We start from the raw sequence: 22,743 nt of genomic DNA, 5'->3' as shown, positions 1-22,743 counted from the left end.
ATTCCTTATGCTGAAGTGTTTGAACCAAACTCAACAATATCTTCTCATGACAATTTTCTTACGAATATTGGTGTTATATTCTGATAACAATAATCTGAGAACGATGTACTTGGATGTTAGCTGTTACTTGGTTTGACAGAATTGGAACTCTGGCAGATGGACTTCTTCACGTCTGCTTTGGTGCTCACCAATATACCAGATACTACCAGTTTTTTGGTGGCACACACTATCCACCTGACTTCCATAAGACATGATGGAGAATGCAGCATCAGCTGGTGTTCGTGTAGATTGTAGATCGGCTCATCTGGCACATTTGTCAAACAGAAATGCCTCTGGCTAATCGTTATCACTTACTCACCAGGAATGTCTCGAACAAATTTTCAGAAAAACTTAGTGTCTCACACCACGAGTGGAACAGAAATCTCCCACTTTAAAATTTTATCTTAGCCTGTTATTTCCAACATTCTGCAAAATTCGCCCTCGTATCACACTTCCCGTCACAAAATGCCTGATATTTTGTGGATTTTCGTCATTATATAGTAAATAATATTAAATGCGGACGCGGGTTATAACGTCTTGATTGTATGGGAAGCAATAAGATTGCAATTTAAAGGCACCGTCAGTCATATGTTGCAACACACAGTGTGGTTAAGGGCATAATGGATTCAGGACTGGCCATACTCATGAGAAGCGCTGTTTTGTGATGGAAACGATACAGCAAAAAAAAAGGGTCAAATGGCTCTGAGCACTATGGGACTTAACTGCTGTGGTCATCAGACCCCTAGAACTTAGAACTAGTTAAACCTAACTAACCTTAGGACATCACACACATCCATGCCGGAGGCAGGATTCGAACCTGCGACCGCAGCGGTCCCGCGGTTCCAGACTGTAGCGCCTAGAACCGCTCGGCCACTCCGGCCGGCGAAACGATTTAGCAGAAGCTCTTTGTCGTTTGAGTGCCAGAATGGAATAGTTAAGAACAAAGTTCAACGAAACAGGTAAGAGGCGTAAATATGGACCAAAGTCACATCATTGGTGTTCTACATTGATTCTGTTTATAATTATCTTAAGGACTATTTCAAAATAATGTTGCTGCCTTGTTGTTGAACCATAAACAGCAGAAAATCTAATACAGTAATTTATCGTGTAAAAAAAATGAATCTTGTCTCAGATTTAGTCTGGGAGACATAATGTGTCACTGTTGTTGACCTTGTGGTTACACACTGATGTCGTGCAGATTGGTAAGTGTATGAGACACAGAATAGGCACTTTATGCCAAATCTTGAGTTTTGCGTAATGTCACCAGTGTAGGCAAGGAAATAAGAGTTTTGTACAAGAGTTTTCAGTATAAGAGAATAATTCAGTTGGCCTCCTCAAACAAATATTCGGGGAAACAAGACTGTCGGGAAAATATTTCATACACCTTAAGGCGGGCAACCCAACTTACATTATCTGCCCTGGTTGCGGATGATGTAAGTTGGGTTGCCTACCTAAAAGTGTATGAAATATTATATGCACACCGTCTTCAGGCCACGGGTGGCGTACCGGAACCATCCGACCGCCGTGTCGTTCTCCGTGGAGGATGCGGATAGGAGGGGCGTGGTCATCACACCGCTCTCCCGATCGTAAGACGGTATTCTTGACCGAAGCCGCTACTATTCGGTCGAGTAGCTCCTCAATTGGCATCACGAGGCTGAGTGCACCCCGAAAAATAGCAACAGCGCATGGCGGCCTCGATGGTCACCCATCCAAGTGCCAACCACGCCCGACAGCGCTTAACTTCGGTGATCTCACGGAAACCGGTGTATCCACTGATGAAATATTATATGGGCCAGTTTTATTTTTCTCAACATATGTGTACCAATTAATGGCTTCCCTATTTATCATTCAAGACGATTGAATCATTACACACTTGACAAATAATCATCCACATGGAAAGAACATTATTTTCAGCCAGTAAACGCTAGACCTGTAAGGTGCAAGGAGTGGCGCCCTGGGTGTGCGTATGTAGCCACGATAAGACCGACTCCAGCTTGGGGTTTATTGATGCAAGTACTTCGTCCAAACAAGAGCTTCAAAAAATGGTTCAAATGGCTCTGAGCACTATGGGACTTAACTTCTGAAGTCATCATTCCCCTAAAACTTAGAACTACTTAAAGCTAACTAACCTAAGGACATCACACACATCCATGCCCGAGGCAGGATTCGAACCTGCGACCGTAGCGGTCGCGCGGTTCTAGACTGAAGCGCCTAGAACCGCTCGGCCACTCCGGCCGGCAAACAGGAGCTTCCTGTGTAATGTTTTCCTCAGGGCCATTCTATGTTGGTGTCAGTAGATGTGTGTGTGTGTTGGGACTTATGGGCCTTCAACATCGAGGTCACCAGCGCCCTTGGCGTCAGTAGACGCTACACGTAAAGTTGTAGGGCAGATTTATGACCGACCACGGTGACAACTCGCATCTGGCATCCCCCAGGGTATTTGTAATGGTCTAACTGCGTTTCGTGGTGCTCAGATTGAATGATTTGTTTGTAACAATCCCTGCTCTTAAATAACACCATCTTTTTCAAGGTTGAAAAACCACACAATAAACAAACAACGTTCCTTCTAAAGGCATTCCAGAAGAATGACAAGTTTGCCTATGTCTCTTTCAGGACATGCAAAATGTGAATTCTGCTGTGTCACGTGTGTTGGTCATATGGGCAGAGCTCCAGCATGTCCACTGTAAACCTTCTCTAAACATCAAGACCAAAATCTAGCAGCGGTTCTTCCCCCCTCCTCCACACCCCGCAATGGTAAGGGCGTTTACAAACGGTCTGGGGTGTCTTTCACTGCTAAAATTCTCCCTTTCTGGTGTCTTCAGATGTCGGGACTGATTCATCACAAACCATGTACATTGTTTGGCTGAAATTATTTTACGTTGCATTCAGTAAGTTTCATTCAAGTTGCGTATGGAAGCCCAAACTTAACTCTCAGAAAGAGTAAAGGCTGGTTCTGATTTCAAATAAATCTTTTAAGCGTTAAACACTTCTTGTAAACAGAAAATCGGAAGCTTTCATATGATACCAGTTGCGACGAGTGACAAACATTTGTAGAGTTATTCGTTTGAAAGGAGACTATCAGCCTTACTCAATTTTGAGGTGCAGCTTGAAGTAAACGTTATTATCCATCAGAATCAAGTTGCAACACGGGATAACTTAGTTTAAAGAAACAAAGAGCTGCCGGCTGCGGTGGTCGTGCGGTTCTAGGCGCTCCAGTCCGGAGCTGCGCTGCTGCTACGGTCGTAGGTTCGCATCCTGCCTCGGGCATGGGTGTGTGTGATGTCCTTAGGTTAGCTAGGTTTACGTAGTTCTAAGTTCTAGGGGACTGATGACCACAGCAGTTGAGTCCCATAGTGCTCAGAGGCATTTGAACCATTTTAAAACAAAGAGCTTCCAGTGGGGAGGAACAGATCTTCAGCTGCTTAAAAACTGTGAATTCAACAAAATAAACTTTAAATTATCCACATTATTAATGAGATTTGTAAGCATGTATCAATTCCTTTCTAATTCAGTTTCATGTCATTTTGGTGTAGTTCAACTATAGTCCACTTCTGTATCCGGTTACCGTAACAAAAGCCTAGAATTTATTTAGTCATGCGGAAGTTAACATAGTAAATATGCCATTAGTATTAGTTCTGTATTCCCAAGAGATGAATGAATACTATCGAATAATTACTTCAAGTCATGATTACAAAAAACTGATATGAATAATTTACAAAAGAGTGATGAAACTGGAAGACGATCTAGGGAGAGATCAGTTTGGGATCCGAGGAAATGTAGGAACAGGTGAGATAATATTGAGCCCAAGACCTAGTTTAGAAGATAAACTGACGAAAGGCAAACCTAAGTTTATGGTATTAGCAGGCTTACACAAAATTTTTGGCAATGTCATCTACAATACTCTCTGAAATTCTGAAGATCTAAAGAAAAAGTCTAAAGAGCGAAATATCGTCTATAGGCTGAACAGAAACCAGATTGCAGATGTCAGACATTAGAGCCGAGGGGCATTAAAGAGAAGTAGCAGTTTAGAAAGGAGTGATACAGATACAGGCCATCGCTAACTTTGTTGAATCCATCCTCTGAGGAAGCAGTAAAGGAAACGGTGGAGATATTTAGAAAAGTAATTGAAGTACAAAGAGGCGAAATAAAAACTTGAACCGTTGCCAGTAGCGTTGTAGTTATGTCACAGATACAAAGAACTTCCAGGGTAAGTGAACTGAATCGATAGCATCTTGCAAAGAGCTTACATAATTAATATCAACAGAAGTAAAATAAGGCTAATGGATAGTAGTCGCATTACTTTAGGATTTGGGGGTTACAATTTTCAATCTCGCTATGACAACCTTATGTTCACTAATCCCTGTATCCGTTTCTATGCTCTTTATTACCTCAGGATTGGTTATTGCTGGTCAAGTGTGTTTTCACAACCGTTTACTATTCGAATGGAATCATGAAATAACCGCCCGAAATATTTTTCAGAGAATGCGTTTGGCACAATTTCGGATGATGATTTATGCATTCTTCCGGAATTCAAATGGTTCAAATGGCTCTGAGCGCTATGGGATTTAACTTCTGAGGTCATCAGTCTCCTAGAACTTAGAACTACTTAAACCTTACTCACCTAAGGACATCACACACATCTATGCCCAACTGACAATAGCGGTAGCGCGGTTGCAGACTGAAGCGCCTAGAACCGCTCGGCCGCACCGGCCGGCCCTCCGGAATTAAACATGTCTTTTCGCCAACATATCACTTCATTAATTAAAGGCACCACCAACTATAATCATATGGGTCGGGTACGTGTTGGAAATCTGACTCAAGTTTTCTATGAACCTTTCAGCAACTGTATCATCTGAATTGGGAGGTCGGTAGAAGGATCCAATTACTATTTTATTCCGGTTGCCAACATTGACCACTACCAATACCAACTCACAGGAACTATCTACTTCAATCTCGCGACAAGATAAACTACTTCTAACAGCAACAAACATGCCTCCGCCAACCGTGTTTAGTCTATCTTCTCGGAACACCGTTAGGTTCTTCGCAAAAATTTCAGCTGAGCTTATCTTCGGCTTTAGCCAACTTTCAGTGCTTATAACGACTTGAGCATCAGTGCTTTCTATTAGCCTTAGGAGCTCTGGTACTTTCCCAACCCGGCCTGAGTGGCCGAGTGGTTCTAGGCGCTACAGTCTCGAACCGCGCGACCGCTACGGTCGCAGGTTCGAATCCTGCCTCGGGCATGGATGTGGGTGATGTCCTTAGGTTAGTTAGATTTAAGTAGTTCTAAGTTCTAGGGGACCGATGACCTCAGATGTTAAGTCCCATAGTGCTCAGAGCCATTTGAACCATACTTTCCCAACACAACTACGACAATTTACAACTCTCATACAGATGTTTCCTCTATCTACGTTCTTCCTGTGTTCGGCCTGCACCCATTGTGACTGAAGCCCTTCTTGTATTTTCCCGACGCCCTCTAACCCAAAATACCGCCCAGTCCACGCCACACAGCCCCTGCTACCCGTGTAGCCGCCTCCTGCGTATAGTGGACACCTGACCTATTCAGCGGACCCGAAACCCAACCACCCTTTGGCACAAGTCGAGGAATCTGCAGCCTACACGATCGCAGAACCGTCTGAGCCTCTGATTCAGACCCTTGACTCGGCTCTGTACCAGAGGTCCGCAATCGGTCCTGTCGACTATGCTGCAAATGGTCGGCTCTGCTTTCATCTTGCAAGTAAGACTGGCAGCCTTTACCACTTCTGTTAGCTGCTCGAAACCATGGATAATCTCTTCTGATCCAAAGTGACACACATCATTGGTAGCGACGTGAGCAACCACCTGCAATTGGCTGCACCCTGTGCTCTTCATGGCATCCGGGAGGAACCACTCCACGTCTGGAATGACTCCACCCGGTATGCACACGGAATACATATTGGTTTTCATTCCCTTCTTCTAGTTATGACTCCTTCACACAGTGAAAATAGAATTATGTTCTACTACTGTCTCAAAAGAACAGTTTCAAATAGTTACCAAAAATTGCGATGAAATATAATATAAAATAAAAATTTTGGCCATGATATTGCCATTTAGATTCCGCTCTATCGAGGAAAAACACACGGCCTATATATATCGACACTTTCTTGCAGAAATGTCAATATATCATATTTTATCAACAGCCCTAGTACTGAAACTTCCTGGCAGATTAAAACTGTGTGCCGGACCGAGACTCGAACTCGGGACCTTTGCCTTTCGCGGGCAAGTGCTCTACCAACTTTTTTTACCAACTTTTTTTTCGTTTTTTACCACTTTTTAAATATTTTTTTAGAATTTACCTTTGCGTTTCTCGAGCCAGTGCTCTACCATCTGTTTTTTATCCATCCTTTTTTCCAGCAATCCAATTTTTATTAACCACTTTTATTTATTTATTTATTTATTTTAATTTTTTTTATTTTTAGGATGGTCAGGGCGCGGTACACGCCGCACTAGCAGTGGGGTCTCTTCACGGCACTGCCAGTGCGTCGAGGCCCAAACCCCTCCCACCCCTTTTTTCATGTTCCCTGTTGGGTCATAGCACTAAGTGTGCAGAAATCTTAACACAATATTCCCATTCTCCGATGTAAGAAAGACAAAGAAACCTCTTCTCTGAGTAGAAACTGAACACTGATAAAAACTTAACAATTTTTCTTGAATCACACAAATACTTTGGAAGTCGAACACGAGTAATTCTGAACAAAATGTCTTGAAGAAAAAAAAATCGTGTAACATAGAAATTCCGGAATCAAGGTAATAGTAAATAGTAATAAGAAACCAATTGACTTTTAATTTTCTTCTGTTCGTTCTCGTTCAAGGTGTTGTAGTGGTTCCACATATTTAACCAACACCCATTCTTTCAAAAATGATCTTCAGCATGTTGCCGTAGTGCTTCTTGTGGTTGCGATACGTGCTGATTTTTGCATATTCACACTTCATGTAAACGTGAAATTCTATCTCGTTGTCCGACCCAAGTTTGTGGATGACATAACTAACATATTTTCCCAGTAACCAGCTAATGGCGTTGGTTTTTAATTTCGGAAAGTATGTCATGTCTGGTCTCAGGAGGAGCGATGGCGTTATATATTCCGTAGAGGATCTGGTGAGAAAGGCGATTTGTTGCCTGATCCAATTCCAGTTATGCACATTGCCACCACTGGTGAATCTGTGGATGAGTGTATCCACCAGATAGTATTTTCCACAAAGGTGTGTCTGGTTTAAACCGATCCCATATAGTCTCTCGTTGGTGCTGATGACATTGTTAACTGTTTTGTACCATGCGGAAATAGCGTCTGTAGATAGCCCGGCATAGTTGATGATCCGCCACACAGCTTTCCAGTCACAATTTGGGAATTTCGTTTCAATTTTGTTTCTGCCCTCATTTAACTTCCTTTCAAGTATGATACGCGCGGTGATACGTGTGTTGCTTCTGATTTCGTCACTAAGATAACTTGCTTCGAGGAAAAAATTCCTCACATACTGCAGACGGGCATTAATCCTTCGCACATCAATCGGTGCTTGCAGGCTATGGGGTGTCACAGCCTCAAAGAGCTTTGCGGTTATACATTGCGGAAGTTCTCTGAGTATATGGAAAGTCCGTTTGAGGAACAGAGCAGACGCTTTATTGCGAATATCCACCAAACCGAGGCCCCAGTTTCTGACATCCAGTATAACGGTAGTCGCACCAACCCTGAATATGTCTCCTCGCCATAAATAATTGGTAACAGTGGACATGATCCCTTTCGCTACTAATTTAGGGATTGGAAATACCTGCGCAGTGAAATACGATTTAGACAAAAAGCAGGAGTTGATGACTCTGACTGTTTGCACCAGGTCCATAGTTCGATGGATGTTCTCCATTACAGCACCATGAACTTTCCTCCTAGTTTCCGTCCAGTTAAAAGCAGCCATCCTCATCGGACATGCCATTAAGGTTATTCCCAAAGTTTTATGTTTGTTGTCTTGTTTTGCCCATGCCAGTCGGAGGTGATCTAGGCACCGTAGATTCAATATTTTACTTTTGTTTTCATTTGTTGTCGCTCCCGACGCTAGACAATACCTTTGGATTTCTCTTCCCAGCGTAACTGTCTCCTCCTTATTCCTTATTACAACGCCCACGTCATCAGCATAAGCTTGTATGACAGTTTTCTCACCACTCAATGCCATGCCTGTTAATCTTGTGTGGACAGTGCAGAGGAAGGGCTCTAAAGATACGGAAAATAAAAACATATATAAGGGACTGCCCTGTGGAACCCCTCGCCTTATCTGTATGGGTTTAGATGTTTGGCCATTGATTGCTATTTTCGCATTTATACCTGTTGCAATATTTCTTAGCATGTTGACAATCTGGGGGTGCAAAGCCATTCTTGACAGCGTCGCAAAGAGGTATCTATGACTAACTGGGTCAAAAGCATTGTTGAAATCTATAAAGATTAAAGCACATTTTATACTTGTCACCGAGGTAATTGCAATGACGTCTCTGTATGCAGATAGACTTTCGAATATCGTTATGGTCGGAGAACAAGATTGATGATGACTCAATATTTTGTTGGAAAAGGCAGAGAGTCTTTTGTTGATAATACGCGAAATTATTTTGTAATCAGAATTTAGTAGCGAAAGAGGCCGAAAATTGTTTAAGTTGGTTTTGCCTTTATTCTTAGGAATCAGTACTATTTTACTTTCCTTAAACTCTGCAGGGACCGTTTTTCCGTTCAGGACCTCATTTGCCATGGAAGTGATCTTGTCCCCAATTATAGACCAGTAGCGGGCATAAAACTCCACAGGGAGGCCATCAAGTCCCGGAGATTTTTTGAGAGGTGAGTTACGCACTGCCTCATGCACTTCATCTTTAGTAATAGGTGACAGGATGTCAGCGTTGTCTGTTCCCGACAGTTGTGGACCTAAAATAGTGAGAAAGTCCTCGAGAGCTGCATCTTCCACTGTGGTAGGGGCATATAAGGTTTCATAGTACCTGTGGACTTCGTCCAGTATTTCTTTCTGGCATGTGAACCTCGTACCAGTATGCGTCTGGACTTCATCAATAAAAGTTTGACGTCTGTTTTTAGCATGCCGCACCAAGTGATACAGAGAAGCTGTTTCATCTGCTACGACTGATGTGGCTTTCGATTTAATTTTTAGTCCCTCCATCTGTTGCCGTTTAATGCTTAATAACTTGGCTTTTATTTTCTTGATATCATTCAGACGAATTTCGTCATCATGGGCCTGTTGATATAAGTCTCTTAAAACTTGATAATAAAACTCCATTGTATTCCTCAACTCCCTGTGCCTCGCTGCACTAAACTGCATGACAACTTTCCGCAGCCTTGGTTTAGCCCTCCTAGTCCACCAGTCAATGACTGTTGGGTGCTTGTCTACTGTGCGGAGGCACATAGTCCACGCTACTCTTATTTCCTGTTCCAGTTCTTCGTCAGTTAAAACAGAGATATTTAAATTCCATTGGCCTCTGAAGCGACTGGTTGGCTGTACACTTAAATTAAAGCAAGTTAAAAGTGTACTATGATCGCTAAAATACACGGGAATAGTTTCAACGTTTAATAAATAATTTTTCAAATTTGGTGACACGTAAATTCTATCTACTCTGCTGCGGGAGTGGCTGGTTATATATGTGAACCCGACTGACGTCGGGTGCTGAAGTTCCCACACATCCTTAAGGTGTAGTTCACTTACTAACTTTTTTAACTGTGGCGAGTAGTTGAAATTGGGTTGTTGATCTTTCTTGTTTAAAACACAGTTAAAATCTCCACCTAGTATAAGAGAACACGGATTTTTCCTCAATAAATAAATCAGTTCATCTTGAAAAAACTTCGCACGATCCAATTTGTGGGAATTTCCTGATGGGGCGTAAAGGTTAAGCACTGTCACATCGAAAATTTTTATGCCTATGGCTCTTCCTGATTCTAGTCGTTCGATTTCAGTCACCGGAATGCCTTCCCTTATAACAATGGCTGTACCGATGTTGGCTTCCGTAGAAACATTAACAATTTCAAAAAAGCCTGGGATCCGAAATTCCGTTATCGCTACTTCTTGTAGCAACGCGATATCTGTCCCAGACTGGTACAAGAATTCTTTTAGTGCTGCCAATTTCAAGAATGACTGTATTTTATTAATGTTAATAGTAGTAATGCTATAAGCTTGCATCACAGACATACCAGAAGAAGCTATTTGGGATGAGGATCGGTATGATTATAGCAGCAACGTGCTTCTCTACAAGTCACGATCTTTACAAGCTGTGGGCCCATTACATATACTAACTTCCTAGAAAAATTTTCACTGCTTTTAAACAAAGAGCTTGAGAAGAAAAGTATCCTGAAATCCTGACTATGCATTGCTATAAGTCACTGTGGCCCTTCTCTTTCTCCTCTTCAGTGTTGGCCCTGATGACTTCACATTTAATATTCTTTTTCTAGATGTCTTTCTTCTCTGGTGTAGCTTTCGCTTGATGACGCGTGACAGCAAGACCCGGTTTCGGTCGCAGCCGCCGGCGGTGGCCGTCTGGCGCAACGGCCGTGGCTTCCGAGTCGTCAATATTTGGTTCCGGCGTGGTGTCTGTTGTGTTGTCTTGCTGGCGAGGAGGTGATGTTCGTTTATTTCCTCCTTCGGCGCGGCGTTGCGCTTCGGAGTCAGCAGGTTGTTTACTTGGTACTTTCTCGTACTGTTCGCACTGTATGGGCTGTGCACTTGATGCGGTTATTGCAGCTGTGACCTCAGGCTCAGGATCACATTTCCGTGAAAGGTCACTACCAGCTGCGTCACTATCTGTTCGTGGCGGTATAAGTCCTTGTGCGGAAGTGGGAGCCACATCGACCTGCATTTCATCTCCTTTTTCCACTTCCAACAGATCTTCAGGACTGGGCTTCGGCTTCCTGGCAACGGGTGTTTCACAGGAAGAGTCCTCATCAACATTTTTTTCAGTGTCCTCTAGAGGATGCTTTATAGTGGGAATCTCGCTGTCACGGGACGGAATTTCAGCAGTTAATGCAGGTTTTAAGGACGGGAAGTCATTAAGTGCAACGAGGTAGTAACAGGATCCACGACAGCCGCCGGCTCTGTTGTATTACTGGCTGGCAACAAATCGTTGAGTGTTAATTTCCGGCGTTGCGTAAGGTTATTTGTTAGCACAAAAACACGGCGAAGGCAGTCCTGACGGAGGTGACGTTACGTACATGACATGTAGGGGTTTGCCCTGAGTACATAACATGCGCCTTGTGCCGGTCAACAAAGATGTGGGAGGGAATGTTTGCCTTCACTTCCATCTCCACGGAGCGAATGCCGTTAAAGCACTGCAGCTTAAAATGCGAAGCCCACCTTTCGTTGACTATTTGCCTGACAACCCCATACTTTGAAAGGACATCTTTAATTTTCGAGTTGTCTACTTCTATGGGACTATTCAAAACCCTAACATTCCTAATTACAGACTCGGAATTCCGGAGTTTTACACTACTTTTAGTACCATCACGGTGTATAAATTCCGTTTCATAACCATATTTTGCCAGAAAGCGGTCTGGACTCACGGAATCGTTAAACTTTACAAAAATGCAGTATTCATCAGAGCTGCATGGTATGAACAGATTCAGAATGAAGGCCGATTACCTCGGTAATCCAGTCGTGTATTTCAAGTGCAGAGAGCTGTACTCGACGGGTGTACTTGTCGAAGGTGAAAATCACGGTGTTTTTTCTCACGGAGTTTGCCATGGTGTTCTGCAGCGAAGAAATCTCGGACAACGCCGAAACCCCAACGGCACTACGTAGAAAGACGACACGAACGAAGACCAAATGCTCAATTGATAACGCTTAATCCACGTGCAAAACGCCAATAAACGAGCACGAAACACGAAAACACTGGCGTAAACACTGGACGTTCACGGAGCAAACTTGAGGAGCGTTCGACCGCTGCGACAGCTAAAACCAGACTGTCAACTCGAACGGTAACTGAGCTGCCCAAGCACGACTCACGCCCTGTCCTCACAGCTTTACTTCTGCCAGTACCTCGTCTCCTACTTTCCAAACTTTACAGAAGCTCTCCTGCGAGTCTCGGTCCGGCACACAGTTTTAATCTGCCAGGAAGTTTGAAATCAGTGCACACTCCGCTGCAGAGTGAAAATCTCATTCAGCCCTAGTACTGATCTGTAAGTAGGGTCCAGAACCTGAAAATACCTTTTCGCACACACGTAGCAATATCAACGCACTTTCAGCAACGTGGCTTTATGACCAACTTAAAAAAATTTAAAAATGTAAATTTCGTATATTGTTGTTGACTTTTACTCTAAACATACGTTTTAAAGACATACTGATATGTAAATAAGGACCTGAAGATGGAAAGTGACATCTACTACCGATGCTTAAATGCGTGGGTTAGCTTCAACTGTAATAAAACTTATGTGGAAACAGGTAGAAGATTTCATTAAAAAGAAAGAAATTTAAAACTGTCAAGTAAGTAACTAGATAATAATACAGGGCTATTACAAATGATTGAAGCGATTTCATAAATTCACTGTAGCCCCATTCATTGACATATGGTCACGACACACTACAGATACGTAGAAAAACTCATAAAGTTTTGTTCGGCTGAAGCCGCACTTCAGGTTTCTGCCGCCAGAGTGCTCGAGAGCGCAGTGAGACAAAATGGCGACAGGAACCGAGAAAGCGTATGTCGTGCTTGAAATGCACTCACATCAGTCAGTCATAACAGTGCAACGACACTTCAGGAGGAAGTTCAACAAAGATCCACCAACTGCTAACGCCATTCGGCGATGGTATGCGCAGTTTAAAGCTTCTGGATGCCTCTGTAAGGGGAAATCAACGGGTCGGCCTGCAGTGAGCGAAGAATCGGTTGAACGCGTGCGGGCAAGTTTCACGTGTAGCCCGCGGAAGTTGACGAAGAAAGCAAGCAGGGAGCTAAACGTACCACAGCCGACGGTTTGGAAAATCTTACGGAAAAGGCTAAAGCAGAATGGCAGTTCGGCATTTCTTAAAGAGGAGATTGGAAAACCGATGGATCGGTCGTGATGGAGATCATGATCAGCAATTCATGTCATGGCCTCCACGCTCTCCCGACTTAACCCCATGCGATTTCTTTCTGTGGGGTTATGTGAAAGATTCAGTGTTTAAACCTCCTCTACCAAGAAACGTGCCAGAACTGCGAGCTCGCATCAACGATGCTTTCGAACTCATTGATGGGGAGATGCTGCGTCGAGTGTGGGAGGAACTTGATTATCGGCTTGATGTCTGCCGAATCACTAAAGGGGCACATATCGAACATTTGTGAATGCCTAAAAAAACTTTTTGAGTGTTTGTATGTGTGTGCAAAGCATTGTGAAAATATCTCAAATAATAAAGTTATTGTAGAGCTGTGAAATCGCTTCAATCATTTGTAATAACCCTGTATTTTCAAAAGGTCAGCATCCATGCAGGCCGGAGTGGCCGTGCGGTTCTAGGCGCTACAGTCTGGAACCGAGCGACCGCTACGGTCGCAGGTTAAAATCCTGCCTCGGGAATGGATGTGTGTGATGTCCTTAGGTTAGTTAGGTTTAAGTAGTTCTCAGTGTAGGAGACTGATGACCTCAGAAGTTAATTCGCATAGTGCTCAGAGCCATTTGAACCATTTTTTGAGCATCAAGTAAGCCCCCCCCCCCCCCCGCCATTTTATTGCGAGGGTTAAGATACGAGCTCAACCTGCTGCTGTTTCCATGTTAGCACAGGATCGGTACTGCCGTTAGGCTTCGGTCCATTACCTCAACACTCATGCGCTACCCAGAACGACTGGGTATGAATGTACATCTTACACACATAGAAACACATAATAAGTTGTTGGGTTCACCATATTGACTGACAGATGTGGTAGTAGACTACCGTGCGCTGCTTTCTCGCAGCCGAACGAGGACACCGATCCGGCAGGCGTGGGGAGACTGCCGCCGTGCCGTGCGCTCGGCTTAATCTCCGGCAGTAGCTCCGGCGCGCGCCTGCCAATGAGGCGGGCTGCGCCCGGCGTGTTTGCCATTGCAGCGCGGCTTGCGCTGTCGCTAAGTGCGCCTCGGCAGTGGCGCAATCTCTGCCCGAGTACGGCTAACGGCCGCACGAGGCGCTGCCGAGCCGGAGGGCCGCCGCCGTCGCCGCCGTCGCAATATTGTTCGGCGCACCCAATGGCCGCTTAGCGGCGCGCCTTAATTAAAAGCCCAGCATTGCTCTGTACCTGCTGCTGCTACAACGCGCGACCCGAAGCGGGCGAACACGCCCAGCTCTGAGCTGCCTGCCACACTACCCTTGTGCAGCTATTCAGATACTATCTTGCTAAACGATCCGTGGTTATCTCTCTCCCTCAGAGAGAACAGACTAAAAGTACCGGAAGACGGGAACATTAGACCTTACGATCGTGTCCACATCGTGGTCAAGGAAAATGAGGCTGAAGCATTGATAGATGACGCTAGGGACCATATTGAGAGTGGCCTTTTTGGAGAAATTATCTCACAATTCACTTGAAAGAATTTACTGAATCCTCAGGAAACTCACGATGATCAAATGAGGTGTTGATACCCTCCTTTCAGAGTGCAAACCTAGCAGTGAAGCAGGCCCGCCGGCCGCTGTGGCCAAGCGGTATCTAGGGGCTTCAGTCCGGAACCGCGCTACTGCTACGGTCGCAGGTTCGAATCCTGCCTCGGGCATGGATGTGTGTGATGTCCTTAGGTTAGTTAGGTTTATGTAGTTCTAAGTCTATGGTACTGATGACCTCAGATGTTAAGTCCCATAGTGCTCAGAGCCATTTGAACCATTTGAAGCAGTCCGCTCCTCATTATTCTAAAAATTAATTTTAAGGGCATTGCTGTTACGTTTAAACTATTAGTCAGTACTGATTACAAGGAATTATTAAAATTAATAATCACACAACATATGGTAATCGCTTTAGATTTTATCAAAAGTTATCTTCATACCACGTCTCGTCAGGTAGTGAACACCATCTGTACACCGTAATGTATCATTCCTGAGATTTAGGGAACTGTTTCCTGATACTGAACTACGCTGCTACCTGGACTCGGCTATGCACGCCGGCCCCTGATCAAATCCGCCCGGCGTATTAACGACGAGGGCCGGTGTGCCGGTAGCCTGGATGTGGTTTTTAGGTGGTTTTCCACATCCCGCTAGGTGAATACCTGCTGGTCCCCAAGTCCCGCCTCAGTTACGCTACTCGCAGACATTTCAAAACGTTAGCACTGTTTCACAGTTTACACTAGACACAGACAGCTGGGGTTCACTAATTCCATCCCAGGGTGTACGACAGGAAGGTCATCTGGCCAACCCCTGACACTAACATCGCCAAATGCATAGTAATAAGGCCGACCCCGCTTTGAAGTGGGACAAAGGCCCATACAAAATGATGATTTCGTGATATTGAACTCTCTTATCAAGATATATATTTTGTGTAGTTATTTGAAGTATAATATTTGTGGTAAGGGTGTATACAAATTTGCGGATTCCGTCCTGCCAAACATGTCGAACAGAGCAGACGCCATACACACACACACACACACACACAAACACACACACAGATATATATATATATATATATATATATATATATATATATATATATATATATATATATATATGTGGCTGCTGTATGCTGAAGCACACTATATCCGAACTCCTACGGGACTCAGATAAAAGCTGTAAGCAAAGGAGTTCATGGACAGTGGATGCAACTACTGTGTGACAAGTTGAGAATTTGGGTCGGATGGCAGCCAACGCGACCGCTCACGTAGAGCGGTAAATCTGGGTAAGACTCCCGGTCCTGCATAAATTTTCATTTATCAGGGATGAATTTATTCCTGTGCCAATCTGCCGCCGATTCATCGTTTATAATGATGAACTAATGCACGCCGTCAGGTTTTACACAGTAGTACACTGTTACTTGAAGTCGGATTTCTAAGTCAGTCATACACTGCTCTGTGGAACTAATGGGTGAGATAAGTCATTTACCATTCTGGTGTGTCTTTACAGAGGTCTCCCCGTCATTTACAGAAAGTTCGAAGCTACAGGGCGTGAGGACTACAGCCCCTAATGGGTCTGGTCTCGAAATACGACGCAACTGAAAGAACGTGTGTGTGCCAATCTGTGAACGGTTAAGATACACTGTGGAGGTGTTCTCCATTGAAACATGGCCAGTAGACATCTGGATCACTTCACATGGAGAAGACATCGTAAAACTGTACTTAAAATGAAGTGTGACAAGTGTAACCCCGAAGTTTGGTATTGCTCATAGCACTGTTTCAGTGGATGGGAAGCGATCCGCAGCACAGGCACCGCTGGCCGAAGGAGGTGATCAACTACAGCTGCAAATGATCGCCATATTGTTCTACAGGCAAGTAGGAACTCACGCCAAAGAGCTGGTGTGCTTGCAACTTGCAACTCGACCGGAAGGCACACATTCTCGTACGCTTCAGATTGATGGTGGTCTGTTTTTCCCGTTGACCGATAGGTAGTGCTCCACTGACAACCGCACATTGGCAGCATCATTTGCTGATGGTGCCAAGAGCAACCCTGCCAAGAACAAATACAAGCAACACTACGTGAAATAACCGCAGAAATCAAAGTGGAACGTGCGACTAATGTGACAATATCGCTTGGACCCTAGACGACTGACCGAGTGAGGTGGCGCAGTGGTTAGACACTGGACTCACATTCGGTAGGACAACGGTTCAATCCCGCTTCCGGCCTTCCTGATTTAGGTTTTCCGTGATTTCCCTAAATCACTCAAGACAAATGCCGGGATGGTTCCTCTGAAAGGGCACGGCCGTCTTCCTTCCCCAGCCTTCCCTGATCCGATGAGACCGATGACCTCGCTGTCTGGTCTCCTTCCCCACACAACCCAATCCCAACCCTAGAGTGTCCGCCGCTCGTGGTCTCGCGGTAACGCTCTCGCTTCCCGAGCACGGGGTCCCGGGTTCGATTCCCGGCGGGGTCAGGGATTTTCACCTGCCTCGAGATGACTGGGTGTTTGTGTTGTCCTCATCATTTCATCATCATCCAGGAAAGTGGCGAAATTGGACTGAGCAAAGATTGGATAATTGTACGGGCGCTGATAACCACGCAGTTGAGCGCCCCACAAACCAAACATCATCATCATCACCCAACCCTAGACGACTGCAAAACCGTGGCTTGGTCACATGAGTCTCGATCTCAGCAAGTAATAGCTGATGGTAGGGTTCGAGTGTGGCGCAGACCCCACGAATCCATGGACCCAAACTGTTAACAAGGCACTGTGCAAGCTGGTGGTAGCTCCATAATGGAGTGAGCTGTGTTTACATGGAATGGACTGAGACCTTTGGTCCAACTGAAACGATCATTGACAGGAACTGGTTATGTTCTGCTGCTTGGACACCATTTGCAGCCCTTCATGGACTTAATGTTTCCAAACAACCATGGAATTTTTATAGATGACTATGCACCATGTCACCGGCCGACATTGTAATTGGCGTGAAGAACTTTCTGGACGATTCGAGTGAGCGGTTTGGCCACCCAGATCGCCCTGATCAAGGGGGCAGTTGGTGGACAAAATCTTGTACCGGCAACACTCTCACAGTTGTGGACAGATGTAGAGGCGGCTTGGCTCAGTATTTCTGCAGGGCACTTCCAATGTGTTGTTGAGTCCATGCCACGTCGTGTTCTGCACTACACAGGCAAAATCGGGTCCGACGCAATGTTAGGAGTGTCTTGTGACTTTTGTCACCGCATCAAACGTCATTCAGTTTTAAGACAGTTGGAAAATAACGAAACAGCAATGTAGGTGTACTTGTCAGACTTTGGGGGAAGTTCACTGAGACCTGGACGCTGATCCTGACAACCGTAAATGTAGCAACGCCGAGGGCCAGTGATATCTGCCGGTGTCGCATGCGTGACGTCACAGTGGCGACGGCCGATTTTCAATTATAGCGATCGGCAAGCTCTCGGCGGACTGCCTGACGCGTGTATGTCTGTGTGGTGGAGGGAAAGGGCAGAGGGCAAAGAGAGGCCCGCACCACTAAACTGTCATTCTGCATAGCTCTTGCATATAAAGTTTCCTGCGTGTCGCCCTGGGGACTTGGAACCATATTTCACGAACGTTTCCGTGCTCGTCAGACGTGCTGCTGCGAGAGGGAAAAATTACGGACAGCGGGGGAAAAAAAAGTTCAGCGACAACAGAGAATCTGGGCCCCGTATTAAAAATAACAGACAAAATTACAACAGAGAGCCGGGTGCGCAGCTGCGGGCCATTTAAAGGCCAGGGGAAAGCAACACACTGCGCTTCTAATTTGAGTCGCCGAGTTTCAATTTGTGGAGGGCGTGGAAGCGCAGAACTTGAAGCGGAGCGGGATAGCCGAAACGTTTTGTTTTGAAATGACTTACAACGCGAGCATAAAACTGGTGGTTTTTGTCGTCCTGATTGCAGATACGGTAAAGATCTGATCCGGAGCTTCTTACAGAGAATCCTTGGCTATGGTTCGTTTGTGGTGGTTCAGTGTTTGTAAAAATGGAGCCATTGTCCATCTCCATCTTTCTCCCCCCCCCCCCCCTTCCCGCCTCTCACGACCATTCCAGCTCGCTAACCTGACAGCTGCCTAAAGCATCAGATTCCTCACTTACTGCAGATTTAATTCGCCTTGGTCTCACGCTGATCACAGTAATGATTGTGAAACATGATCAAAACTAAGTACAAGAGGGGACGGGACAAATGTAATTATACTGAGGGGAAGAAGTCCTAACGCCAAAAAGTAAATAACGTAGAGTAATTACATTTCAGGAATACATTTGTCTAGGTAATATATTTAAGTGATTATCGTTGTAATATCACAGGGCTAACGTAAGCTCAAGGCAAGCCATTGAAAATGAGAAATGCTGGTACCTTAACAACAAATGTAACCACCAGAATGTTGAATGCAATGATACAAACATGCAGGCACTCTGTCGTACAGGTGCCGGATGTCAATATGTGGGATGGAGTTGCACGCCTGTTACACTTGGTCGGTCAACACAGGGACGGTTAATACTGTTTGTGGAAGAAGCTGGAGCTGTCGATTAATAACGTCCTATAAGTGTTCGACTGGAGACAGATCTGGTGATCGAGAAAGCCAAAGCAAGATGTCGACACTCTGTAGGGCATGTTGGGCTACAGCCGCGGTATGTGGACGAGAGTTATCCTGTTGGAAAACACGTCGTGGAATGCAGTTCATAAATGGCAGCACAACAGGTCAGATCACCAGACAGACGTACAAATTTGCTCTCACAGTGCGTGGGATAACTTCAAGAGTGCTCCTGCTGTCATACGAAATTGCATCTCGGACCACAGTTCCAGTTCTGTTCAGTGTGTATATCACGCAGACAGGTTGGCTGCAGGCCCTGAATGGTCTCCTCCTGTGAAACACACAACCATCACTGGCACTGAGGCTGGACCAGCTTTCATCATAAAACCGAAGAGACCTCCACCCTACCCTCCAATGAGCTCTCGCTTGACACCACTTAAGTTGAAAATGCGGTGATCGGCGGTCATTGGAATGCACGCTTCAAGACGTCTGGAGCGGAGTTGTCGTCGAATTAACCGATTTGTAACAGTTCATTTTGTCAGTGTGTTGCCGTTGCTGCTGCAGACGCAGTACAAAGCGTCACTGCCATGCGCCGAGTACGATGGTCTTCCCTCCTGGTAGTGTCACGTGACCGTCCAGAACCCGGTCTTCTTCCGACCGTACCTTCCCATGACCACCGTTGCCAGGAGTCATGTACAGCTGCTACACTTATGAAAAGCCTTTCTGCAATATCGTAGAAGGACATACAGCTTCTCGTAACCTTATCACACAACCTTGTTCTAACTCAGTACGCTGGTGGTAATGGCGTTTTCGTCGTCTTCTAGGCATTATTGACTATCACCAGCTGGTTAGCACACTGGACTCGCATTCGGGAGGACGACGGTTCAATCCCGTCTCCGGCCATCCTGATTTAGGTTTTTCGTGATTTCCCTAAATCCTTTCAGGCAAATGCCGGGCCCGCATCTCGTGGTCGTGCGGTAGCGTTCTCGCTTCCCACACCCGGGTTCCCGGGTTCGATTCCCGGCGGGGTCAGGGATTTTCTCTGCCTCGTGATGGCTGGGTGTTGTGTGATGTCCTTAGGTTAGTTAGGTTTAAGTAGTTCTAAGTTCTAGGGGACTGATGACCTAAGATGTTAAGTCCCATAGTGCTCAGAGCCATTTTGAGCAAATGCCGGGATGGTTCCTTTGAAAGGGCACGGCCGATTTCCTTCCCAATCCTTCCCTAACCCGAGCTTGCGCTCCGTCTCTAATGACCTCGTTGTCGACGGGACGTTAAACACTAACCACCACCACCACCACCACCACTATCATCAGCCCGCATCTCGTGGTCGTGCGGTAGCGTTCTCGCTTCCCACGCCCGGGTTCCCGGGTTCGATTCCCGGCGGGGTCAGGGATTTTCTCTGCCTCGTGATGGCTGGGTGTTGTGTGCTGTCCTTAGGTTAGTTAGGTTTAAGTAGTTCTAAGTTCTAGGGGACTTATGACCACAGCAGTTGAGTCCCATAGTGCTCAGAGCCATTTAGCCACTATCATCAGCTCACTACATCCAGTCTCAAAGGTAACTAACAATGACAACCGCTACAGCACGTATTTAAAGCAATGTGATCTGCGCTACTAGCGCCACTCTTATGCGACTGGCGCGAAATTTGAATAGGACAAGTAATTTCAAATTCTAAAGGTGGCAGGGGTAAAATACAGGGAGCGAAAGGCTATTTACAATTTGTACAGAAACCAGATGGCAGTTATAAGAGTCGAGGGGCATGAGAGGGAAGCAGCGGTTGGGAAGGGAGTGAGACAGGGTTGTAGCCTCTCCCCAATGTTATTCAATCTGTATATTGAGCAAGCAGTAAAGGAAACAAAAGAAAAATTTGGAGTAGGTATTAAAATCCATGGAGAAGAAATAAAAACTTTGAGGTTCGCCGATGACATTGTAATTCTGTCAGAGACAGCAAAGGACTTGGAAGAGCAGTTGAACGGAATGGATGGTGTCTTGAAGGGAGGATATAAGATGAACATCAACAAAAGCAAAACGAGGATAATGGAATGTAGTCGAATTAAGTCGGGTGATGCTAAGGATATTAGAATAGGAAATGAGACACTTAAAGTAGTAAAGGAGTTTTGCTATTTGGGGAGCAAAATAACTGATGATGGTCAAAGTAGAGAGGATATAAAATGTAGACTGGCAATGGCAAGGAAAGCGTTTCTGAAGAAGAGAAATTTGTTAACATCGAGTATAGATTTAAGTGTCAGGAAGTCATTTCTGAAAGTATTTGTATGGAGTGTAGCCATGTATGGAAGTGAAACATGGACGGTAAATTGTTTGGACAAGAAGAGACTAGAAGCTTTTGAAATGTGGTGCTACAGAAGAATGCTGAAGATTAGATGGGTAGATCACATAACTAATGAGGAAGTATTGAATAGGATTGGGGAGAAGAGGAGTTTGTGGCACAACTTGACCAGAAGAAGGGATCGGTTGGTAGGACATGTTCTGAGGCATCAAGGGATCACCAATTTAGTATTGGAAGGCAGCGTGGAGGGTAAAAATCGTAGGGGGAGACCAAGAGATGAATACACTAAGCAGATTCAGAAGGATGTAGGTTGCAGTAGGTACTGGGAGATGAAGAAGCTTGCACAGGATAGAGTAGCATGGAGAGCTGCATCAAACCAGTCTCAGGACTGAAGACAACAACAACAACAAGTAAATTTGTCTGCTAACTTGTTCCGTGCATGATGGCATCGATGCGTATAAGCCGCGAAAGGCGTCCTTCCATGCTGCATTCACCTGGTTCCAAAGTTCACCTTTGATGGTTGGCATTGCGTCACAGCACCACACCCGCCGTTTCACCATATCCCACACATTTCGATTGGCGACAAGTCTGGTGATCTATCGAGCCAGGGCAAAAGACTGACATCTTTTGACACCACGAAAGCACGTTTTCGTTTCTCTTGCTGAAAAATGGCGTCGGCGGTGTTGGGCAGTAAGGGTATGGCTATGGGTCGCTGGAAGTCATTCACGTAGGTCACACTGGCTACAGTGTCCTGGACACTCACCACTCACCAACAATGATTTGTGGTTGTACCTAACAGCATGCCACCTCGTAAGGCCTGAGTTGTCGCTTTATATCTTGTGCATGCAGTCACTGTGATGCCGCTCCCTCAGTGTACGACGATCCAAAATGCGGCCACCATCTTTTTTAAATAAACATAACCTGGATTCGTCCGGAAACAGTATTCGATGCCATTTCTGTCACCAGTGACGTCATTCTATACACCACTGCCGCCGAGCATGTTTTTACACATTCGGCAAATGTAGGCGGAGAAGTGGACGACGCGCACGTAACACTTGCCGTAACGGCGACGGAATGTCGTCCCTGATTGTGTACGATGTGTCACATTGTTCCAGGAGGACCAAATCTGTCCTGCAATGCCATTCGGATGAGATATAGATCTTCTCGGGGTGGTCTCGGTGGTGCGAAAAATCTCGTCGTCTTCTACATCCTTCCGGCAATCATTTGGCAAACACTCATTGCACTTCCGGGACACTTCGTTCCACACGAGCAGCAATTTCCCTGATGGATGCATCACGTTCTCTGATGCCAATAATGCGG

General features: G+C 45.3%; 1 non-coding gene across 1 annotated transcript; it reads right to left on the bottom strand.

The window, feature by feature from the left end:
- Positions 1-835: 835 nt before the first annotated feature.
- Trnas-gga (transfer RNA serine (anticodon GGA)) lies at positions 836-919 on the bottom strand. Its single transcript is given in 2 exon segments — positions 836-870; positions 880-919. It is a non-coding gene; the product is annotated as a tRNA-Ser (tRNA).
- Positions 920-22,743: the final 21,824 nt, after the last annotated feature.

Source organism: Schistocerca cancellata, chromosome 1, assembly GCF_023864275.1.
Source record: "Schistocerca cancellata isolate TAMUIC-IGC-003103 chromosome 1, iqSchCanc2.1, whole genome shotgun sequence".
NCBI lineage: Eukaryota > Metazoa > Arthropoda > Insecta > Orthoptera > Acrididae > Schistocerca > Schistocerca cancellata.
Note: the sequence above shows the minus strand (reverse complement) of the source record. Positions and strands in the feature narration are given on the sequence as shown.